The 11,303-nt window shown below is 36.6% G+C and overlaps 1 pseudogene; it reads left to right on the top strand.

Annotated features, from left to right (window-relative positions):
* The first annotated feature begins 1,337 nt into the window (after positions 1-1,337).
* On the top strand, positions 1,338-10,577 carry LOC106727520 (annotated as a pseudogene).
* Positions 10,578-11,303: the final 726 nt, after the last annotated feature.

Here is an 11,303-nt window from a genome sequence, read left to right on the forward strand (position 1 = left end):
TTCTTGATTTATTTCACATTGCCATTTCTGCTACCCTGTTCATTACATAAGGGATATATAAAACATCAGCCTCTCTTTGGTAAAATGTTCTTTATAGTAATTTAAAAAATAACTGCATATAGTCATGTACTATATGTATTCTCTGTTGCAATAAAAAATGGCATTGAGTATAATTACAAGAATTAATGACTTGCATTAGTGTAGCCTTAAATCAAGCAAAGCCCTTAAATTATTTTAATTGCAGCATCCAGTTAAAATATTTTGGTCAATGAGCCTTCACAAATTGTATTAAAATGTGCAAAAATAATTTTACTGTGATATATATCATGCTAAGCCACATTTATGATAACTAACTTTGAAACACAATCTTCTCTTTAACCTTTCCTTCTAAATTATGTGTTTATTTCTCAACTTGAATCTAAGAAGATAGCCTACAATCAGACTCATTTAACACTGAAGAAGTAAAAATTGTAAACTCATATTCCTCATACACCTAACAAGTCCTTCAGTTGCTAGGTCAAACCAGCCTTTCTGGAAATTTCACTTAGCAGCTTTCAAAAGCAATTTTTTTTTCCTTCACGGTTGCCATGGGTCAGGATTCTAGGATATTTTAGCTAATGGTCAATTGATGGCATCACAAGGTTAAAATCAAGATATCAACTGAGTTATCTTTCTTTATAAAACTTGGGGACCTCTTTATGGCACATGTGGCTGTTAGCAGAATTCACTTCCCTCTGGCTATAGGACCAAAGTTTCAATTTTCTTGCTTTCCCTGTTGGGGGATGCTGGTAACTTCTGAAAGCCACCCATAGTCCCTTGCCATGTGGCTCAGAGCTTGGCAGCTTACTTCTCCAAAGCCAACAGAAAAATCTCTCCTCATTCAGCTAAGACAGTGTCGTATGTAAGATAGCATCATCATGGAAGTATTTCATCATATTTACAGGTACAGCTACATTCAAGTGTAGGCACTGTATACAAGGAGCAGGGATCCTGTGGGTCATCTTCAAAGTCTGTCTGCTCCAATCACATTTCATCCACTGGGGAAGATGGTCTTCACTTGTCCTGAGAAAATAATGTTTGTCACAGTTCACAACCACCAAATTGGAAAATAGTTAGCATTTAGCTCTGAATAAAATTAAGATGATCAATTCAAGAAGAAACAGAGAGGTTGAATAATTTCTGAGAATTTCTAGTAATAAAACATTTTTTATTAGATCTCTGAGTACTAAGTGTGAACCATCCCCTAGAACTTAATACCATGTTCTCTCATGAAGAGACACACAATTGCATGAGGAAATGTATACAGCCCCCTCTTGTGAATTAATCTACATGTAACCATGGCCCAAGGTAGGTTATAACTGTTAAACTTATCTTACTGAAATAAAATTATCAACAATTTATAACATTTTTTTGCATCATACCTCAATCTCCAATCTCTTTCACAAATTCAACTCAAAGTGGATACATGTTTAGTAATCATGGAAAATTTTGAGAAATGTATTAAAAACTTTTACAATGCCAAATTTATCCCCCCAATAAAGGAAATAGCATGGAAGGCTCACCAAATGAAAACCAGGACCGTAAATAGCCAAGGTCAAAATCAGAGAAATACCTCCTTCAATCTGTCTTCTATTTTAATATGTAACTCATTTAATAATGTTACAAATATAACTAGATTTAGCCAAGGACATTTTTATCAGGTGTGATAAGTTGTGTTTGACCAACTAGTACTGCCCACTAAATACCTAACTTCATGTATTTCAGTAACTTTTCTGATAATCAGCCACCTAGGCAACATTTGCACTCTTTCTAGCTGTCACTTTGGGACATGAATTAGTGTTCGCACACACATAAATCATTGCAGGAAGTCAAGCGGAACTCAAGCAGAGAGCTGCTGGCTTCAAAATAGTCTTATCACCAAATAAACCAAGGAGTTACATTAATTCAGTCCAAATAAATAGATTCTACTTCTAACTAACTCAGTTTTGACTATTTTCTTTTTTAAATTAATTTCTAACAAAATCATTGCTCCTAAAATTAAAATGATTACTGTTAAGAATGAAGAATTAGCATTATAAATAGAAATACCATTATGATAATGAAACCAAATAACACTACATAATGAGGAACTAGCACCTTCAAATAAATTATTAAAAAGTAAGAGTGATTATAATTATAGACTGATGCTATTATGTAATTCTTTATGTGATCCTTTGAACCAAAAGTGTGAGAAGGATTAGAAGCAGTACTAAAAAGGATGAAATAGAATTTTATTTTAAATACTTTCAAAACTAGTCTAAGTCATTTTGAAATTTTAGCTCCTTTTCAGAGAGATATTTGTTTGAAACAAAAAGTCTAAATAATGCCTCTAAATAACAACCTTTACCAGCTTCCTGAGAGAAGGTAGTTCTATTTCAAACATAATCATTAGACTGTCTTCATAGTCCTAGTTCTTTTTTATTTTATAACTCCTTTCAAAACAACCTACATTCAATTTCATTTTTTATCTAGGGAAAATAAAAAAATATATATCTAATACTGCATTAAAATCATTAAAATAATTATGTTCAGCAGCTCTCAGTTAATGTATAATTTCATTTAAAATGATATAGCTAGATATAAAAGGGATTTTTTAATAGGTCACATTTAATTTAGGTACCTTTTATGAATACTTATTAAAAAACATTTTGCTATTGTTTCTGCAAAACATTATGTTTAGTTCAGTAAAAGTGGCTAATCAAATGCCATTAACAAGAGTTTTGATTAAGTTGGAAAGGATATTCCATAAACAAAATACATTATTAAATCTTGTAGAGTTAAGATATTGTAAATAAGAAATATAATAACAATGGTAGTTAGCTTTCAGATACATTAGACTTCTTAGAGTTAAAAAATTTAGTAAAAATATAATAACAGCCAGATTCAAATTGGACAGGTACACTGAATTCTCAGATATATTTCTTCTCCCTCTTGAGACCTCATGAAAGTAAATGTGTATAAAAAGTACAGATTTGTGCAGATCAAGAGGACAACAGAGGGCATGTCTGCCAATAAAAAGGCAGAACACAGACACATGGTCACTAACTTAGCAGACACCGCTGCTCTGCATTCAGAATGTGCAGAGGCCAAAACAGAAGAGAAGGGCGATTATTGTCACCCATACATGGAGAGGAGAATGATGGTACAGAGCCAAGTAGCGTCATGAGCAGGAGTGAGATGTGTAGCATATAAACGCAGAATCCGTGTCAAGGACACTCAGTGAGCACTCCTAGACAAAGTCCTGTAGAAAGTGACTGGTTAGATTGCTAGGAATCCAGGAAAATGCTGGTCGATACCAAGAAACTCACAGGACATTTAGAAATTGCCATATCGCCATATCACTTCTCCAGTCCCCATAGGAAGTCTGAGGATGCTTCTCTGGAAATCCTAAAAGACGGTGAGGAGTAAACTCCTACTGACATTTGGGTGTCCTCCATTCAGCATTTCATGAAGTCATCAAAATGATGAGAAGCACCCAAATACAAAGTGCTTCACCCACACTACATATATTCCTTCATTCATAACATAAAATGAATAAATTAATATTCATTATTGTCCAGTACCTATCCTAAGTGAATGATTTATGTTAGTAATTATTGAAGAGAAGATCACTCTCTTTTGGAACTTACATCTTGGTTGGGGGAGACTGACAAACACTATACATAAAAATATAAAAATTACTTAGAAATAAGTTCTATGAACACAAAAAAAATGCGGAGTAGTTTAAGAAGGGTCAGGAGAATTGAGGAGAGAGGAATCACTTATAATATTACTGAGAATGTCCAAAGGGAGACCTCATTGAGAAGATGAAAATCAAGCAATGATTTTAATGAGGCGAGGGAATTAGCCATGTGGGTACCTGAGAGAAGAGAATTACAAGCAGAGAGAAAAGGCAGTGCAAAGGAAATGAGGATGAGTAGTATATGGACTACTTTTAAAAAGAAGCAAGGGAGCTTCTATGACTGAAGGAAGGTAAGGAGGGAAGTAGTTGAATATCATAGGGAAAATGGAAGTTGGATCCTATTGACCACTATAGAGAATTTAAACTATGAATAGACTACCAAGGAACAGAATATATAAGGAAAACGCTCCACATGAAATAAAAGACTTTGGATTTGAAATGTTACTGGGAATTTTAGGGCTTTTTATGAGTAATAAATAAATGTTACTGTATTAAACTTTAGGGATTCTGGGTTTATTTATTCTGCAGTAATGCTGACCTATGCTTACTATCTAATAAGAAATTTGGGGATATTATAGAGAGTTTCACGCACTTTTCTCAGTATAAGTACACAATGAAATTAAAGGTGGAATTGATATGGACCTGATGTGGGTAGAGAAAGGTTGTAAACTCAGAATAGTGGAGAGATTACTAATTAATTCAGGTCCTGAATGTCATTCGCAGTGCCCCACATGTACTCCATTCCATGATTTCAAGTTGTGCTATACTGTTATTACGTAAAAACACTAACCAAAGGTGCAGTGACTGAATAGGGTCCGTGACAAGATAATGGCCTCCCAGAGGCATCTATGCCCTAATCCCCCCAAATGTGTAAATATTATAAGGAACATGGTAAAGGAGTATTAAGGTTACAGGTGTAATTAGGCTGCTAATTTGCTGATTTTAAAATAGGAAAATTATCCTGAGTATCTGTCTGGGTGGGACCAGTGACATCACAGAATCTGTAAAAGTAGAAGAAGGATCCTTTTATTGTTTATGTTGAAATACCCAGTGCTTTTCTGATTCATGATTGCATGCCTTTAAACTTGACTTCCAAACTAGCTTGATCTCTGCTTAGCGTTTCACGGGGATGCAATCAACTTGTTGACCTGACTACAGTTTAATCTAGAGACTTGATAGGGAAAGAGTGCACTTGCAATCACATTAAGTTGCTGGTAGAGTCCACTGTCTATAGATCTCATGGCAGCTTGTCCTTTTGGGCCAGCAGAAAAGAGTCTCTGAACTCATATACTCACTTTTAAACTTTACAACTGATTAATCCATTTTACCCCTGATAATCTGCCTTTTTATTAATTTAAAGTGGGTTGATTTGGGAATATAACCTAACCAAAGACATGGCATTCGTCTCTTTGGCCATAAAATGTAACCTAACATGAGTATAACACCAGGTAATGAAGATCATGGGGGCCATGTAGATTATGCCTACATGAACCTGTTTTCATCTTCAAACCATGGATCATTTTTTATTCTTTTGTTTATCACCGCCATTCTAAAATTCCAGGAAGATATATGAGAGTTGGTCATCACTAATTATGTGATGTTTATAGTGAGCCTTTAAGTCTAGAAATCCATTTCCTCATTTCTGAAAATTGGTTAGTATGATTTCTCTGATTATTTCTATGCCTCCAATTTTTATTCTCTTATACTATTTTAATTTCTCATATTTCTTCCTTTTTTTGGTCTTTAATAATCTAATATTCATTTGTTTTCATCTCTACTGTAATATTCCCAATTTCCAATATTATTAGAATGTCCCTATTTTCTAGCAGCTTTGCCTTATTTCTGAAATCAAATGCCATCTTACATAATTATAGAGATTTTTTGGTAGGTTATTTTTTTTCATTCAAGTCAATGTTTCTCTGGGATCTCTAAGAAATTATTTTGCATTTGTTAGTTTTAATCTCTGACTTTTACTTAGAGGGGTTCTTCAAATGTTTAAATTTGTTTAGCTGCTCTTTAATAATCTAGAGAAAAACATAAACTCTTTGAATCAAAGATTTCTGTTTAAGATGGAATTAAGTACTGTGCCTCACCATAAAATTATAACTCTGTAACCCCTGTTTAATTGGACCTCTTCCAATTACATGATTGAGTGGAATTTTGAAAAATTTCTCTGATTTCACCTTGTGTTATCTGTCTTGCTCCAGCCAGAGCAAGTTTTGTTTTTAAGGTCTCTGTGATTAGATTATGTTCACTGGGATAATCCAGAATAAATTCTCTTTACTTTTTCCCCCCCCTAACCGTAACCCTAATGCTAACCCTAACCCTAACCCTAACCCTAACCCTAACCCACACCTGCCATCTGGGGCTCCTGGCAGCCTCGGCACCTGCGGCAGCGTCACCCCAGGCCCCGGAACTCCCTTTACTTTAAATTTCCTGCCATAATTTAAGCTGCAAACCCCTTTTGTGGTGTAGTCACACATGTTCACAGGTTCTAGGAATTAGGGCAGCGGATCTTTGGGAGATCACATGCTATCAACCACAGGGTTGTTCAGCTCCTTGGAAAGTAAACTTCTTATCTCCTACCTGTGTTGGCTAAGCCTGGCTGCCAATATTGGTGGTTTCGTGAGAAAAGAGGTTCAGAATTGTAATTAATCTCCCTGCCTTCAGGTTAATGTGTAAGCCACATTCAATTTTGCCTGTTATCTCTGAATTCACACAATGTCTAAACCGATTTCTCCAACTTTTAGTTTTCCATGTTTCACAAGGAAGGTGCCGCTATCTGGATTTTCAGAGCTGGATGGCGATTCCCACGGGTGTGCAGGCGTTGATGGGTTATGCACACAGGCACACACACAATGAGCTCCCTCCGCTCTGCCCAATCATTTAACCCTCATTTATCTTCTTCCCAGTTTCTGAAACGGTGTCACTACCACTTGCCTGCTGATGTATTCTCTTCTATGTACCGTGTACTTATCGGTTAATGTAGTTTTATACACCTTTTTTTAGTGAAGAGTTAGGAAAGAGTGGCTATAACTAAATGTGTTTAAGGTTTAATTGAAAGTGCTCATTTGTTTTCATATTCTCTTGATCTATTTTTAAGTGATATAGCTGCTCTCATACATTTTATGTTTAGGTATGGTTCTAATTGTTTTAATTCCATAAGAATTATTTAGCTAAATTGTTGCTTGTAAGTATTTCGGTATATGCTCCTTCTGCAAATGGGAGGGATGTGCAGATTTGTATGTATGTGTTTTCTGAGTGTTGCATTTTTTCTGATTTCTAATGCCATTACATAGAGTTGAATGAATAAAATTATAGCTTATTTCTTCTTAAAATATATTGAGGTCTCTTTGTGACATTATACTGTGTTACTGCTTATTTAAAAGTACTTTTATTATTATTAGTCATAGTAGTATTTCATTTATTGATTTCAAAATATACAATACTTGGTTCCTAATCACCTTTCCTTTGTTCTTTTGTAATGCATTTGATCATGATTTTATCATATCAGTTTTATTCTGGACTGCTGTGAATATGTTTTTTTCACTGGTGTCTTATTATTCTGTACTTAGTATTGTTATTTAAACCCCCTTATATAATCTATTTCATTGCTTTCTCTTGGTATCACAGGTCATATTGCACAACTGCAAATTTAGCTCAATATTAGAAACCCATTTACATAATTCACCATATTTATGGATATAAAGAGAAGAAAACATACCATCTCTACAGAGTGACAGTGGGTATTTCATAACATATTAAAATGTTATTTCAGCATTGCAATCCTAATTCCACTCAAAGTAGATTTTGATAGACAATCTTCTAATTACCTGAATGTGTGTTTTTTTTATTCACCCTTGTGCTTAAAAGGTAATGTGCTATTTATGAAGTTGTCTTGTTCAATAATTTAAATATGTTATTTGATTTCCTGCTATAATGTTGGATATATAATCAGCATTTGTTCTTTTGTGCATAATAATTTCTTCTCCTTGGGTGCGATTTAAATTTCTTTTATCATTGAGGGTCCTAAATTTCACTATAATATGCCTAGATTTGTGCATGCTTTTTCTTTAAAATTTTAGTGTGCACTGATATATATTTTAATTCTGTGAAATTTCTAGTTAATATTTGATTATTTTCTCAGGGATCTTATTATATGCAAATAATATAATAAATAATACATATACTTATAAATTAATTCATAACTAAATAGTTTGATAATTAATAAATAATAATACAAAAATTTAGTCTGTTTAGCTTACTCTTAACTGTAAACCTACTCTCGCCCACCCCTGTTTCTCTGGAGTGTTCTCATAGAGATGATTCTCACTCCTTTGGGGAGCAGCGGCTCATCTCTAATCTTTACTTCTGAAAGTTAATCCATTGTTGTGTTATGAATAGGCCACCGTGACCATCTTCTCTTTTACTTTGGATTCCTTATAATGTCAGTCTCTTAACATATTTATATTTTTTCTATTATTTTTATAATCATAGGAATATTCACCCCTCTCTCTCTTTCCCTTTCTCTCTCTCTCTCTTTCCCTCTCTCCCTCTTTCTTTCCCTCTCTTCCTCTCTCTCTCCTCACATTCAGCAATAAAAGCAGCTCATCATTTCTGAGTCGCCCTCAGTTTCCCTTGCCTTCTCAGTGCTAGCTGTTACAAGTGGGTGTGTGAAAAGTGGAACTAAATGACTTCTGCTATTTTCTGTAACACTTTCTATCAAGAAAGGATAGAGCAAGGACTCATACATTAAAACAAGATAATTTCTAATTTTTAGGGAGGACATAGAATTGAGTCATAGTAGTTTCCTCAGCTGCTAAAAGTGATCCTATATAATAAAGAGGTAATATGCAAATTGACCATCACTCCAACACACAAGATAGCCACCCCCATGTGGTCAAAGATGGCCATCAGGGGAGAGCAGTTAGGGGTGACCAGGCCTGCAGGGGAGGTCAGTTGGGGGTGACCAGAACTGCAGGGCAAGGCAGTTGGGTGCGACCAGGCCGGCAGGGGAGGGCAGTTGGGAGTGACAAGGCCTGCAGGGGAGGGGAGTTGTGGGTGATCAGGCCAGCCATGGAGGGAAGTTGGGGGCAAGATCAGGCCGGCAGGGGAGCAGTTAGGTGTCAGGCAGTCGGACATCCCTCGAGGGGTCCCAGATTGGAGAGGGTGCAGGCTGGGCTGAGGGACACACCTGCCCATGCATGAATTTCATGCATCAGGCCTCTAGTTTTATATACAATTCAAGGTCTCACAAATGATGGCATTAGAAAATAATTTTGTCTAGTTGATGGGAGATCATGGAAAGGGTACTCTGTGGAGTGATGTCATTTTAACTAATATAGGACATAGTGTGAGAATGACTTAAATCCTTATAAAAATCATTGAATCATTGTAATATGCAGAGGTAACATTGGTTATAATCTTAAATACTCTAGCCTCTCTTACTAGAAGCCCAGATTTCTGACGACAGATTTAAAGACATCTGTGTCAGAAACTATTTATTGATTATAATCCTTGATTTCTTCTGTAATATAAAATAATGTTTATTTTTAATAGTTAATATTAATAATTTATTTACTTCATAAATAATTTAATTATATATTAAGTGTAAACACATCTTACTACATTTATAACCCAAGTATAAATATCTTATTTACCTGTCATTGCACATTCTTAGAGTTAAAATAATTGAAAATGCAGATTGCTATGAAGAAGTGTGATTTTAGGGCACCAGGGTTTTGAACCGCACAGCGGAGGTCGGAGGGGGCCTTGTGTGGTCGCCTGGAAGCAGACTGTGATGCCGTCCCCTCCCTGGAGGAGCTGGACTCCTCAGAGACCGTGACCAAGAGGCTGGGCCTCCGGCTGACGACTCCCAGCTCTGCTTCTCCAGCGGGACCTCTCCCTGAGCTGCTGTCTCGTGTATGCAGACAAGTTGCTAAAAGCCTTGAAAGCCCATGTGAAACGGGAAGCAAGAAAATTAAAAAGAAAAAACAAAAAACAAAACCATCTGCATCCTCTTGGGATGAGACCAACCTACAGATTAACAAGCTGAGAGGGAGCTGGCTGGCCAGGTCACCAGACAGGAGAGGGCAGGGGCCTGTCCACCGGAACCTGACTCCCAGCAGGATCGTGCAGATGCAAGAACAAGTGACCCCCCTGAGTTCCAGAGTCAAGAAAAGCAGAAAAACCCGCCTCTCGGAGCTCCTGCAGAACCTTCTTCCCCGATGAGAGCCAAGGGACAAGAAGGCCGTGTCCTAGTGGAATAAATGGTGGCGGAGAGGCAGAGGTGCCTCCAGAAAGAAAGACGTCTGTCTACACAGATGGGTTTTCCAAATCTGGAAAAAAATAAAAGAACTGCAAGCCCTCCTCCAAACTATCAGAAGCTACGCGAGGCCCATTTTAAGGAAATGGAGTGCATTGATCAGTAGATTAAGAGAAAAAAAGAAACATTTTGAACACAATTCCCTTAACGATCTGAAGAAACAGTTCCCCAACAACAAAGTGGGGGCGACTCCAGCTGGTCTCCGAGGAAGACGCTCGGCTTGTCCTCCCCTCGGCCAGCGGCTCGCAGGGCAGGGCCCCGGCCTGCAGGTCTGAGCACCGTGTGTGAGGGGTCAGTCAGGTGCTCCCCTCGCTCAGCAGCTAAAATGAAAGTCACGGTTTCAGCTGCTTCCAAAGGTCATGTATACGCGCGTTCACTGACCAAGACGCTGGCCAGAAAGTCTCCCCGTGTGTCCGTGTCTGGGAAACCCCAAAAGGCCAGGCTCATTCTAGTTGCTTATTTGACAAGATACAGGGTCTTATTGAAATGTGAGGATTGCTGCTTTAAGGATTACTACTCTGTCAAACTCAAATTTTATTTCATTTATGGAAAGACTGGAGTTGCTTAGCATCCTATCCATGTTTGTTGCACCAAAGTGGAGCTTCTGAGTTTTGTACTGCTGCTTCAGATTTTCACAAATAGCATTTTTCTCACAAAAAAAGTATTCCATTCTTTAACTATAACTCCTTGTTCCTTTTCCTAACCAAAGTCATATACACAAAATATTTTGACAATTAGAGCTCAAGTTTCTAGTGAGCCATTGGACATCTCTCTCAATTTCCTTCAATCATAGTTAAAAACTTTCCTCAATTCTATGCAATTGTAACTCATGGGCAGAGTTACAAAGCCTCCTGTGCATGGTAAACCCAACCCATGAATTTATTTGGTCTCTTTTGTCTATTTGTTTGTTGGCTGACTTGTTTATTTCATTCCTTAGATATAGGCAGTTTTCTTTTTTATTTCCTTTATTTTAAGATTGTTAAATTTGTTGAACAATTTAAAATAAGCATTCGTCATCATGCAAAATCTTATCCCATGAACTTTAACTCCAAAGTGATAAAACATTTTGACCTCTTCTAGAATTAATTCCCAAACTAGCCACTTTCATCCCCTAAAAAATCTCTTCATGGTATAAATACTAGTTATAGGCAGATGTATGTATCCATTGTTCTTTTCTTCCACTATTCATAGGTTTTAAGACCAAACTCTGTAGCTTTAAAGCTGATAAGAGTGATATTTCTACTTTTAATTATATTC

The sequence above is a fragment of the Myotis brandtii genome, unplaced genomic scaffold (assembly GCF_000412655.1).
Source record: "Myotis brandtii unplaced genomic scaffold, ASM41265v1 scaffold440, whole genome shotgun sequence".
In the NCBI taxonomy this organism is placed as follows: Eukaryota; Metazoa; Chordata; class Mammalia; order Chiroptera; family Vespertilionidae; genus Myotis; species Myotis brandtii.